Source organism: Carica papaya, chromosome 6, assembly GCF_054855325.1.
Source record: "Carica papaya isolate Zhongbai chromosome 6, ASM5485532v1, whole genome shotgun sequence".
NCBI lineage: Eukaryota > Viridiplantae > Streptophyta > Magnoliopsida > Brassicales > Caricaceae > Carica > Carica papaya.
In genome coordinates, this window is record NC_142314.1 from 15,707,819 (window position 1) to 15,722,754 (window position 14,936).

General features: G+C 33.2%; 1 long non-coding RNA gene across 1 annotated transcript; it reads right to left on the bottom strand.

The window, feature by feature from the left end:
• Positions 1–727: 727 nt before the first annotated feature.
• LOC148253337 (uncharacterized) lies at positions 728–4,009 on the bottom strand. The gene is made up of 2 exons (XR_015821575.1): positions 3,407–4,009; positions 728–2,651 (listed from the first exon to the last, which is right to left on the bottom strand). It is a non-coding gene; the product is annotated as an uncharacterized LOC148253337 (long non-coding RNA).
• Positions 4,010–14,936: the final 10,927 nt, after the last annotated feature.

Here is a 14,936-nt window from a genome sequence, read left to right on the forward strand (position 1 = left end):
CGGTTTTTGGAATTACAAGTGTCGAACCGAAACGATTCAACCTTTATGTCACAAACTGAGTGGCATTTTGGGAAACCCAAACCTTCAACCCATTATAAGTACGTAGATCTTGTGTTTTTAGATTTTGTGATACCAATTAAACGTACATCTGTACTGTTAGTTAGTTTAAACATTATAATTAGTTTGGTTTTAGGAAAAACATTATAATTAGTTTGGTTATAGGAAATATATATGTAAGAAATCAATTTTAAATACATGTTTGGATTTAGATCTCGGTTCATCCACTAACCGAGATGAGATATGTTACTATAGGGTTATTTTCCGTTACTGTGAGGCTTGATGAATGAAACATATTCAAAAATGGGAGTCGGTAAGTGTTAGATTTCCTAGTTTTGATTTCGGTAAAAGGATTCTATTAACGATCAATTATAGATTTGTTTAGGTAAATTTGGAGTGGGGAATATGACTGGGGTTAAATCTTTAGATTTAGTACAGAACCTTGCCATGGTTGAGGTAAGAACAATTAACGTATATAGGTGTGTTTTATAGATTTGCATGTGATCAGTAATTATTTTAGAATAGCTAGCATGCATTTACTTTGTTGGTTAGTGATTGATAGGTGTGTGTGTACTTACACATTTTAAATTGAATGGTAATTTGATATTCTTGATTGTGTGTAATGTTTTTTGATGTCCCAATGCCCACGAGGCAACGACATCCTACTAAATAATCAAAATCTATGCGTTTGATTATAAAATGCATAATTATATATATCCGTTACAAAATACATAGATTATATATTGAGCTAACATGATATCAGTTCTTATTTACAATGTGATAGATAACCTATTTTTTTTACATTTAATTTAGCCTCACAAAATACAAAAGAGTCTTCTCCTCTCTCCTAGTCATCCTGTAAGGGATCCAGACTAGGGTCAGCTGGAAGATTTATAAAATCATATGAGGGGATTAAATTTGGGTGAGTTCTAATAACTCAATAAGATAAACAGTAATAAAGCAATACAACCAATATTTTAAAATATATATTTAAATCAACAATGAAAAACATAACCTCTAATTTTACATTAGCCAGATCATTTTATCACACTGTTTTAACAATAAGCCACATAGCGCATAACACACATATCAATTACGCTCAATGTCATATTCGATCAAATTGTTGATTCACGCGCACAGGATTTAGACTTTGACTCATCTTTGAAAGTGTTAATACAAGTTATTAATCTTAGTGTCATTTCATTGTTTACGTTCCTACATGTGCAGTCGCTTAAACCTGTACCAAGGAGGATAAAAGGGACACCAAATATCAATGTGAATGGGTACCGTAATCATTCATAACATTACATAGCATAACTCGTAAAACAGTTATAAATCATTCGGTCACTCAGGGTGTTGTCCCATATAATTCACTCTAGTTGCCTGGTCCAACTCTTTTTAGAGTATGAATAACATAGATCCAGCTCAACCATCAAAGCTGTAACCAACATCCAACCAATGGCACATCACCCATTCACAGGATGAAGGCTTTGACATAAACATGCATTACAAAACCCCTCCAAGGTAGCAAGGTGAATAAATTTAATTAGACAACTTTGTTTGTTGTGTTTTATTATACACGAGGGTTTATTAACTTTTTGAACATTTTTAAAAAATGTAGACCTAATCCTAGACTTGCTTCCCATCCCTCATTTCCTTTTCTTTTTAATTCCCTTTATCATTATATTTCCTTTTTAGTTAACTTCAATTCTCATTTTCTTAAATTATTTAAACCATGCATTTGAATTAACTTAGCCAATTCAATCCACTTAGCTTTCCCATTTTCTTTTCTTAATTTCATTTAATCATAATTACATAAAATAAACCAAACCTTTTATCATCATAGCCAATTAATTTCAAAATTTTTCATTTTTAAGCATTTTCCTCATTTTTCCCATTTTGATTTTAAATTTTCTTCTTATTAATTTTAATCTAAAATTCTTTTTTTTTTTTTTTTCCAAGTTGTCTTTCTTATTAATTTTCATTAAAAAGTCTATTCTTTTTTGTTTTCCAAATTGTCTTTCTTATTAATTTTCATCCAAAGTCCACTCTTTTATTTTTCATAATTTTATTTCTTTTATTTTGTAAGTCAGCCTGTGGATGTGGGATTTTCGCATGCCTGCACTTGTGGCATAACGTTCCAGACCTGTGAGGCCCTCTCGGCATGCGTACGCCTGACAGAGCTTGCTACGCGTAACAGCATGTCAGTGAAGCATGTGCCTCGGCACAGTGGGCACCCAAACACACGTCCCTGTGCGTATGTGCGTGCACCTCACATGCGGTACATAGTGCCCGAATGCAAACCCTCTTGGCGCAGCAGGGGCGCCTAACAAAGCCTCACGCCTACGGCAGCGTGCAACGCTAACGTAGCCTGTCAGTGGACCTATCCTGATGCTTTGGGTTGCCTAGAAAGTGTCCTGCTTGCGCCTTACACATGACCATGCCATGTCAGCCTATTTTTATTAACATTTTGGTGCCTAGACAATGCAGACAGAGGCAACGGGCCTCTTATGCCCTTTTTCTTCTGTTCCTTTCGTTTTATCATTTTTTCAATCATTAAAATCATCCTTAAGCTTTTACAAACATAATCCAACCTAAATCATCAACGAAAACACATTTTAATCATCAAAATAAAGCATGAACATACAAACTTCTACTTCAAGTTAAAACAGTAAATATGCATGATTTTTTAGAAATTGTTCAAAGTAAATGCATTAAAAAACTCAAGTGCTTGTATTGAACTGATTGCCACAAATCTTACCTCACCATAGACAGCTAAAGAAGTTCAAACACATGAGAAATTAGATCCCTAAATAAAGAAAACAATCTGTAACATGCCTGTGCGGCAATTCCAGTGTTAGACGCGGTTTAGGAAGAATCCACGGATTTCTACAACTAAAACCAACTTAATCTTAACCTAGAAATTGAAAAAAACTAAAAAAATTTTGAAAGAGGGTCGGTTACCTAAAACAATCCCTTAAGTTTGTTTGTAGCAGATTTGAGCTTATGTTGAAGGTACTAGAATGATTTGCTTAGTTTAGCCGTAATGGACAATATGAGAAGCTAAAGGAGAAATTGTAATAGATAATGTGATCACATAGGTCTTTAGGGGTTAAGTCTTTATCTAACTTAATTAAATAATAAAAAATAATTAAAATAGATAATAAAATAATCTTCTCTCTGTATCTAAATTCCCAAGTGGCTTGATCTTCCTTGAACTTCTAATTTAAGTAGAAATTCTCCTCCAATTTTGTGTTTTAAATACATGAAAATTTTTGTAGAAGTTCTTTATTGTAGAATCCTTGGAAAATTAGGAAAAATGGGAGAAAATGAGTAAAAAAAGACTCACACAGTTGTTGCCCATTCAAGTAGCCTGCAATTGGTGCGTGGGTTGCTGGTTGCAGGCTTGCGGGTTACGTGCTTCTTACGCATGGGCGCATTGTTCTTCCTCGTGCGCGTTGGGTTTTCTAGGCGTGCACTTGGATGTGTTCATAAATACGCAGGGGCTGCACATGTGGCTTACTATGTGCGCACTTATACCCGCGTATTATGGCGTGCGACTATTGCTGCTCATATGTCCCGCGTGCTACTTCATGTGGGAAATGGTCCTGCATGTGCGGGTTAGTTTTCTTGCACATGTTGTTGTCCCACCACATGTGCCAAAAGATGGTCACATGTAGGGCACATGTTATCTGCGGGTCTTTTGGGTCGGATGTCACTCTTAGGCTTTCTTTTAGGCTTCCTAATTGAGCTCCTCTTTTTGAGCCAAGGCTTTGCTTTGCCTCCTTTTTAGGTATGCACCATTTTTCTCTCTTTTTCTTCTCTTCTTTTCACTGTTCTTTCTCTCTCTAACTTTCCTCTCCTTCACTCCAGAATGCACTTCCATCTTCCCACCCCTATTTATAGGGGAGGGAAGCCAAAAAAGTCAGCCAAGAGGGGTTTAGGTGGCAAATTGTGCAGTTGCCACCTCAATTCCTCATGCTTATCATTTTTCCCTCTTTTTGCCTTCCTTCACCCTTAAGTAATTTTAGAGTCTTCCATCCTTATTCAAACTTGATACACCATCCTATTCTCCTTCCACGAGCTTCCATACCAAATTTAGATTACACTAAAGCTATTTTGCGTCACCTTTGGCATACATAAACCCATAAGGACCAAAACCTCACTCCATGCAAATGTTGTCACTTCAAACAACCATAACTCTATTGATTCTTATGAGTTTTTGACCCCCTTTACCTTCACTTGCTCGTCACTTACTAAATAAATTTAGGCTCAAAATGACCACAACTGTACCATCTAAGGTTCACTAAAGGCCCAAAAGTCCAAAGAGTAAACAAAGTTAGGCCCATGCCTATACCTTTACTTCAAAGCTCCATAATTTGCTCAGTACTTTATCTTTTTGCCAAAATTTGTGCTTTAATGTCCCTCAAGTAGGCAGCTATCATGTGGTTTTAGTTTGGGCTTCATCCAAGTCTGTTTGGCCCATTTATGGCCCAAACAAGCCTTGAAGGTCAAAATTGTTCTCCATGTGTATGCCTCTCGAGTTTGGCCTTATTTCTCCCCAATATTCTTCTATGGACATTTTTCCTTTTCTGTAAAATTCTTCTTTAATGTCTTGGCTAGTCCTCAGCCAAATTTGAGCCTCCAATTAAGGCTTTCTAGGGGATTTTGTCCCTCACTTGAGGCATTTTCTCCTGCACATAGGGGATTCTCTCTTGATTCTTAATATGATAACTACCTCATGTTCCTGAACCATTTTCTCATATTCTCTGATGTCTTTTGGCCTTGAAAGGCATTCTCGGGTGTAAAAAATTTGATTTTCTATTTGAGAGAGAGTTCTTTTTCTAAAGGGTTCCTTTTACGTAAGTTCACTATTTTTTGCTCTATTTGGCTCGAAACTTAGTCCTTAACCTTATTACATCTTCCTTCATATATATACATGCTTAATTAACCACACCAAACACAAAGAGTCCAGACCGGAGAAATTTTGGGTTATTAAAGTGCATTTTTTAAAAGAGAAGTTAGATGCCTTTGAAGTATTCAAAACATTTAAAGTCATCATGGAAAATCAAAGTGATTGTAAAATTAAAATTTTACAAAGTGATCGAGATGATGAGTTTACCTCAAAAAAACTTCGATCGTTTTTGTAAAGAACGCAGTATTCGGCAACAGTTGACAATAGTATAGACGTCTCACTAAATATTATCGTTGAGAGAAGGAATTGCACGATTGTTGAGATGGCTAGATTGATACTCAAGGAGAAAAATATGCTTATCACTTTTTAGGCAGAAACCATTAATATAACAGTTTATATCTTGAATAGCATTCCAACAAAATCAATTCTAAATTGAACTTCAATTGAAGTATGAAGCAGTATCAAACCAGTGATTAATCACATGAAGACTTTTAGTTGTGTATATTATAATTATATACCAACCAAAAATAGATCAAAATTTAATAATAAAAGTGGAAGATGTATTTTTGCTAGTTATGCTAATGGTACAAAAGAGTACATGGTGTACATTTTGGAGAAGAAAAATCTAATGATCAACAGAGATGTCATGTTCAATGAGAATGCTTCTTGGAACCGTAAAGAAGAGAAGATTCAAGAAAAATAGTCATCACCAACTATTATTTATTGAAATTCAAATTCTCGTACTAAATTAATGAGAAATATAAGCAGAAGTGTACCTGAATCCATTGTAGAAGATTTGTTCACATTTGGCTGCAGGATCTTCTGAATCAACACGGTGCCTCGAAATTAGATTTTTTTGGTGATAGAATTTCAGAAAAATAAAAATAATAACCTTATGATTTGGGGGCCATCACTTTTTATATCGACAAATGTTTGCAATTTTTATTTCACCCATCATAAAATGAGAATATTACAAAAATAGTATCTGCACGTTACAAGCTCGTACTTAAACCTAATGCATTAAGGCCCAATATTATTTAATCATATTTGATCACTTTTAAACAAACTCATTAAATTGATAACCTGATACTCATACCAAAATCCACATTAAGATCACACGTTAGAAAAAATCCAACAATCTCCCACTTGGGATTTATGTGACACCTTAACTATGTATTAAATAACCATATGAGTACTTAAAATTATGCTATCAATACCTAAATGCACCACTAAACAATCTCGTCCATCGATCATAAAGACATAGGATCGAAGCAGCTTTTGCTACAGCTAACATAGCTAAACCCATCAATGATCACGTATATCAGTATAACCGAACGACATGAATCAAGCATGGATGTGCAGTATGAAAATTACATGTTATGTGATCTAAGCATACCTATTTTCAACTAGTCCTACCTTAATTTTAGTGATCAACTACAAGAAAATTCAGAGATAATAATATATATAAACATAAACACAAAAAACTGAAATAAAATCATATATACATAAACCAAACCAAAGTACAAAGTTTATGATTTGTCTTACAAAATAAATGCAACTATGGTACAAGACTCCTATTGAAACTACACATCATCTATGGATACAACACCCATATGAGCAATGTGCTCATGAAAAACCTTAGGTGGTAATCCCTTAGTGAGCGGATCCGCAATAATGGAGTTTGTTCCAATGTGCTCTATCGATATCTCCTTACTCTAAACTCTTTCTTTAACAACGAGGAACTTGATATCTATATGCTTTAACTTCGTTGAGCTCATGTTGTTATTGGAATATATAACTGCAGATTTATTATCACAAAATAACTTTAATGTTCTTTCTATGCCACCAACAATATGCGACCTAGTGACAAACTTTCGCAGCCATATTCTATGATTGGATACCTCATAACAAGGTACAAACTTTTCTGCCATAGTAGAAGAGACTATAAGTGTTTGTTTAGCACTCTTCTAGGAAATAACTCCCCAGCAAACAAGAAAATATAGCTTGATGTAGATTTTCTACTATCTTGACATCCAGTAAAATCAAAATTAGAATAACTAATGATCTCCAACTGATCTGACCTTCTATATGTGAGCATATAACCTTTTGTTCTCTGTAAATACTGCATGACACATTTGACTGCTTTCCAATTATCCATGTACCCAATATCTGGATGTGTACAATCCTGTGCATACATAAGACTCCCTACAATAGAAGCATTAGGAATCTTTTGCATCTCCATAGTCTCTAAATCATTCTTGGGGCATTGACTTAAAGTAAACTTGTCTCCTTTAGAAACATGGGAGTCACCTGGTTTACTAACTTGCATGCCAAATCTTTTAAGAACCTTTTCGACATAACTATTTTGTGATAATCTAAGAATACCCCTTAAGCGATCCCAGTGTATCTAGATCCTTAATATGGAAAAGGCGTCATCAAGATCTTTCATTTCAATTTTTTTTTGTTAGAAATCTCTTAGTTTCATGCAATAAGCCTATATCACTACTGACAAACAGTATGTCATCGACATATAAAACCAGAAAAATATACTTACTCCCACTAAACTTATGGTATACACAATCTTCTACTAAATTCATTTTAAAACAAAACGAGATGATGACTTTAAAAAATTGTGATACCATTGACGGGAAGCCTACTTAAGTCCATAGATAAATTTCTTTAGTTTGCAAATCATTTGTTGTGCATCTCCGAATAAAAAATTTTCTAATTGCACCATATAAATCATCTCATCAATGTCACCATTGAGAAATAATGTCTTAACATCCATCTGATGTAACTCAAGATCAAAATATACCACTAGAGCTATTATAGTCCTAAAAAAGTCTTTCGACGAAATTGGAGAGAAAGTCTCTTTATAATCGATACCTTCTTTCTGTGTAAAGCCTTTAGCAACAAGACGACCTTTTTACCTCTTCACATTACCTTTCGAATCCCTCTTACTCTTAAATATCCATTTGTAACCAATAGGTTTCACATCCTTAGGCAATGGGACAAGATCCCAAATGTCATTATCCTTCATGGAATTTATTTTTTCATCATGGCATTAATCCACTTTTGAGAGTTACAACTTTCCATGACTTAACAGAAGTTGATAGGATCATCTGCTAATGTGCCAGTGTCAAACTCATGTTCTTTGAGATATACAATATAATTATTTTGACATAAGTTCTTGAGGGTGTAAAGTTTGTGTTTCAAGAACAGTTTCCTAAACAAGAACAGGAGATACTATGACATTGTCTTGATCTGGAGTTGCTTCTTGAACAATGCAAGGTATAATAACCTGATCTTGATCATTGTGAAGAGAAACTGAGGGAATAGGAATATCGACCCATTTCTCTTCAAAAAACAAAGTCGGGAACTCTTTCTCCCTCTAAAAACTCAGCATCTTCAAAGAACTGGACATTTCTCGTCTCAAAAATTATCTTAATAGTGGGATTATAAAACTTGTAACCGTTGGATTCCTCAGAATAACAAATAAAATAACAACTAATAGTCCTAGAGTTCAGTTTCTTTTCTTGTGATCTATAAGGTCTAGTCTCAGCTGGGTATCCCCAAAAATGTCTCAAATTAGGCTTCTTACCCATCCAAAACTCATAAGGGGTCTTTGTAATTGCTTTAGTTGGAACTCTATTGAGTAAATATGTTACGGTTTTTAATGCTTCTCCTAAGAGTGATTAAGGTAAGATAGAATGACTAATCATACTTCTCACCATATCATTAAGTGTTCTGTTTCACCTTTCAGCAACACCATTCATGCTAGGAGAACCCGCCATGGTGTACTGTAGAACGATACTGCATTCTTCTAGGAATCAAGCAAACAACCCTGGATGTTGCTCACCTGATCCATCATATCTACCATAGTATTCACCACCACAATCAGATCTAACAATTTTAATCCTTTTGTTGAATTGATTTTTAATTTTTGCTTTAAAATTCTTAAACACATCTAGGGATTGGGACTTCTCATGAATGAGATATAGATAGTCATATCTTGAATAATAATCTATGAACATTATGACATATTGTTGACCATTCCAAGAAGCCGTAGGGAATGGTCCACTATGAATGAGTTCTAATACATTTATAGCCCTGTTGGCACCAATTAGTGTTTGTCTATTTTTCTTTGATACAATAGGCACATCATTAAAATATAAAAAATCAAGGGGATCTAGAATTTCTTCTAACACAAGTCTCTCAATTCTCCTTTGGGAGATGTGACATAATCTCTTGTGCCATAAAGAAGTGAAATCCTCCTTAGTTAATTTTTTTTTATGTCTCTTGTACCAACATGCAAGGATTTATTATAAGAAGCAATTGTATTAAGTAAATAAAGATTATCATGTGTTGATAAAGAACCAGAACCAACCAAATTTGAATTAAGAAAAAGACTAAATTTTTTATTTTCAAATGAACATGAATAACCATATTTGTCCAATACAAAAACAAAAATCACATTCCATCTAAACAATAATACAATAAAACTCTCATCTAAATCCAAATAAAATCAAGTCCTTAACAACAATTTAAATTTATCAATTGCTTCCACATCGACTGGTTTGCCATCACCCACATAAATGAATCTGGCACCATCACTTGGCTTGCGGTAATAGAGGCAACCCTGCATAGACTCATTGATGTGAGTTGTGGCACCAGAATCTATCCACTAGGTATGTGTAGGCACAGAAGTTAAATTAACCTCAGAACAAATAAAATTAAGAAGCATACTTTTCTTTGCGCGTTATATATGATAATTAGCGTATTGCTTTTTCTAGTGTCTCGAAGCTTTACAGAAGAAACAAACATTTTCGGTTTGAACCTTCTGTTGCTTCTTTTATTGTACTGGAGCCACAATAGATTTATCTATTTTTTTCTTGTTCTTCTTATCCTTTGATATCACTACGAAATGAGCATTCTCAGTCCTCTCAATTTTGAGCCTTTTCTTATCTTGAACACAATGTGCAATGAGTTTATTTAGATTTCAGAATTCTTTTTGATTGTTATACGTCACCTTAAAATGATTAAACTGTGGTGGAAGAGAAATCAAAATAAAGTACACAAATACTTCTTTTGATAATTCCACTCTTAGTGCCTTGAGTTTTGCATGCATATGTGACATCTCAATTATGTGTTCTCTAATGTTTCCATTTTCTTTATATCTCATGCAAACAAGAGTCGACAAAAGTGTACATGCCTAGACCTTATCACTTATGGTGAAACGTTGTTCTAGAGAATAAACAAAATTTCTATATATTGTGATCTCATTGGATATAGTGCCCCGAAAATCCTCTAGAATGGCTTGTTCCATAACCAACATACTCATACAGTTTGACCGATCCCATCTTTCAAACTTCTTCTTTTCCTCAGGAGTACTGTCAGGAGTAATCAAATCAGGTTGATCAACTTGTAAAGCCCAATCCAGATCTATAACTCCAAGCACAAGTCGAACACTGTTATTCCATTACTTGAAATTTGTGTCGTTCAACATTGGGATGGAATTAACATTCGCGGTAATACTTCCAATAGAAAAGGAAGTTGAACAAAGAACGTACAAAAAATATAAATTAATTAATACTCAAATAAAACTGTAAATAATAAAATTTAATAATGAATTTTAAATAAAGTTATATTCTCATATCAAGATACCGAGCACTCCATAACACTTTATCTTTGAATAGAATATTAACTTGCAAATGGTACCCTATAGCAGTAATTAAATACAGATAGTAGAAACACATCAAACAATAAACCTTCTTTCTTTGGGCCGATTTAAAGTTTACATGTTATACTAAATAACTGTCATGCATTCATTACTATAAAAATAGAATGCAATAATATTAAATATTAACATTCATTTGTGCCAATTAACATTCATATAAATTATACTCATACAACTGTTTATATTATGAAATAAATAAATTATCCATAAGAGAGGTCACTTTGGTGACATGTTGCGTAAATTAATTTATTTTAATATGTATATGCACATACCAATATTAAAATTTAAAATTAATACTAAATTTAAATTGAATTAAAAAGAAAATCAACTACAAAATTACCAGAATTTCCAGTTGTTACACATAAAATTTGACAGTCATTTTGGCTGCCAAACGATTGCATAACCGCCGAACTTTCTTCCTCATACAATGACAGTCAGCCACTGCTCTTCCTTCTTGTTTTTCTGCTTCGTATACATAAATATATATATATGTATATATACATCCTTAAAATATATATATATATATATATATATATATAAAGCTAAACTTCTAAATACGTATACATATATATTTCTTAATTTTCTGCATATATATATATATATAAATATGAATTCAAATAAATAAAAATAAAAACCAAAATCTAATATTCTGCATCGGGTTTAAGTATGGGCTTGTAATGTACAGATACCATTTTTGTAATATTCTCATTTTATGATTGGTGAGATAGAAATTACAAAAGTTTGTCGATATAAAAAGGGGTTATGGTCCCAAATCACAAGATTGTCATTTTTATTTTTTGAAATCCCGTCACCAGAAAAAACTAATTTCAAATCACTGTGTTGATTTGGAAGAAAATCCTACCACCGAACATGAACAAATGTTCTGTGATAGATTCAGGTATGCTTTCTACTTATATTTTTCACTAATTCAGTATGAGAATGTATGTTTAATTTTTACAGATCTACGGATCTGAAAAGAATTTTTATTTCAAATATGAATTCAAATAAATAAAAATGAAAACCAAAGTCTAAAATTCTGAATTTAAAATCCAAAATTACATAACAAAAAAAAAACTCTCAAAAATTCAATACGAGAAATGACTCTGATACCAATTGTTAAAATAAAAATTCTTTTCAGATCCGTAGATCTGTAAAAATTAAACATACATTCTCGTACTGAATTAATGAAAAATATAAGTAGAAAGCATACCTGAATCTATCACAGAAGATTTGTTCACGTTCAGTGGTAGGATTTTTTTCCAAATCAACACGGTGATTTGAAATTAATTTTTTCTGGTGACGGGATTTCAAAAAATAAAAATGACAATCTTTTGATTTGGGACCATAACCCCTTTTTATATCGACAAACTTTTGTAATTTCTATCTCACCCATCATAAAATGAGAATATTACAAAAATGATATCTATACATTACAAGCCTATACTTAAACCCGATGCATTAAGGTCCAATATTGTTTAATTATATTTGATTATTTTTAAATGAGTCCATTAAATTGATAGCCTGATACGCATACCAAGGTTTACATTAAGTCCACACATTAGAAAAAATCCAACATTATCTCATTAGGCCAACCAACTAATTAGATGATCGAGCCACATGATCATGTTAGTACTCTAAGACAAGATTAATCTAACTCAAGCTCAACTTCTAGTCGAAGTTCAAACCCTAGTTTTAGTAGAAATGTTAGAGAAGAATAAATTACTCCAGAGTTAGCTCCAAGATGAGTAATAAATTTAGTAGAAATTTATGAGTCATATAATATCTCGCTAGCTGAGCCACATAGCTTTGAAGAAGCTAAGAGACAATATAATTAGGTACCTTTAGCTAGTTGATATCTTTATAAAAGAATTGGCCAAAGAAAAGTTCATACACAATCAGAAACTAATCGATGTATCAAAGAAAAAAATAGAATTAAAGGGGGAGATTGTTATAGTTAATTAATTTTCTTTATGAGAAATCATAAATTGTTGATTACGAGTGAAAATTGTAAATAGGCTGTTATAAGAAAATTAAAATAAAATAAAAGTAAATTAAATAGTAGTTCAATAGAATAAAATGACAATTATGAAGATGAAGATTAATGGGCAGTTATAACCACTTATATATAGGTAACGTATTGTTGTGTACTAGCATCCCATTTTGATTAAATAGGAGTTTTGTATTCTTTGCTCTTAATATCTTTAAACAATTAGCATTAATAAGAACTTGTAGTCTCCATTTTATTTCTAACAATATATACAGTATTGGTATATATATATATATATATATATATCTATATATATATAATATAAACAAATTCACCTCTTAACCTCCTCATATCTCTCTCCCCCTCTATATATAAAATATATCCCCTTTTCCCACTCTTTAGATAAGTTTATTTATCTCTTAACTGAAAGAAGGACTATAAAAGATGAGCTTCCAAGATCATGACAATAACGATTTCCTCAAGCAACCTTCAAGGCCATATGTTACCTCAGCAGGACGCACACACATGTTGTAAAGGAAATCAAGCCTCTCTTTGAAGAAGGGAAGTTACACGCAAGAACACAAAATTTGGAGTTCTTTAATTTTTTATCTTTGCCAATTTGGCAATCATATGTCTATCATGTTAGCAATTCTTTTCACACATCATGTCCATATAAACACACTGTCTATCTCATGGACATAACATTAATAAAAAAAAAGTGCATGAGCCAATATAGATTAATTTTGAAGAACTAATTCAGACCAATTATGAAGAAGAACTAATTTAGACTAATTTTAAAACTTTAGTAGTTTATTTCATTTAAAAAAAGTACTATTATTTAAATAGTACAAACACTTTTTAATTATTATTCCCATTATATTTCATCTGCTTTGACTCAAACAGAAAAATGTATCATTTTTTAGATTTACTTGTTTTAATGCTTATTCACTTTATTTATTATCATTTATTCATTTAAAGGGTCATTCACTGTTTGATCATCATTATTATTGTCTTCCATTAAGGCAAGAAAATATGCATTTAACTTATTTGGTCATTGTGACGCCCCGTACCTTTGTGCTTCATGTGGTATTAAGACTCCATTTTATTTGAGCCTCTGGCCATTAAATTTCTGTATTGTAATATTTTTTATTTTATTTTATTTTAAATTTCTACCGTTTTTCGTTAAATTATAAAAATTTATTTTAATTTTCATATCATCATTTTATTTTGTTTTCAAAATTTAAAGATTTCAAATTAACTGACAAAAGAAAAAAAAAATGGAGAAAAGCCGCGAGGGAAAAATACTCCAGCTCGCGCGAGAGTGCCCCGCGCGCACGCGCACAAGACAGGCTGGGCATGCGCACGACTCATCCGCCTACGTGTCGTACCACACGCGCATCTCGTGCAGAACAAGCTGTCGCGTCAGGCACACGACAAGTGTAAGAGGAGAGGGCTTAACCTTGCACGTGTGTCAGCGCGCCATCCAAGCGCGCAGGCTAGCTACGTGTGCGCTAGGCCTAACCTATTGCGTGCGGCAGACTTGGACCACGTGCGGCTCATTAGGCCCGGTGCCGTCGGTCTACTGCTATTGGCCTACTACCACCAGCCTACTGCCGCCGACCTACCGCCCCCGTCACCACTGCCGCCATCGCCGCCTTAGGAGTCCTGCCTCCATTGACCATTTGACATCGATGATGTCATGATGACATCATCATTTTCTCTTTCTTCACGTTTTCGCAACATGTGTCGCAAATTCGATGGTTCTCTCCTTTTATAAATTGGACCTCTTCTCCCAGTCTTCCTCACCCATTTTTAGCTTTAAAGACCAAATTCTAGAGATAGAGAGTTAGAGAAGAAAGAAAGTTTGAAGGAAAAGGGAACTAGCTTATAAAGAGTTTAATATTGGTAAAGAATTTAATATTTTCTTATGCATTCTAATATGTGTTTTTAGAAAAATAAAGAAAAGTCAATTTTGATTTTATTGCATGATTGTGGCATGATTTTTAAAGAAAAGAATGTTGATTTTATTGCATGATTGTAGCATGATTTTGAGTGTGTGATGAGTTATTAATTATGATGATTATTTAATTATATATGCGTCGTGTAAAGGCTTAATTATTAGTCATGAACGAAGTTGAGATGCACTTGATATAAAACGAGATTACATGAAATTGTTGCATGACATGAAAGATATGAAGGAATATATGAAACATGAATTAATCCGTTAGACTATTTTATCT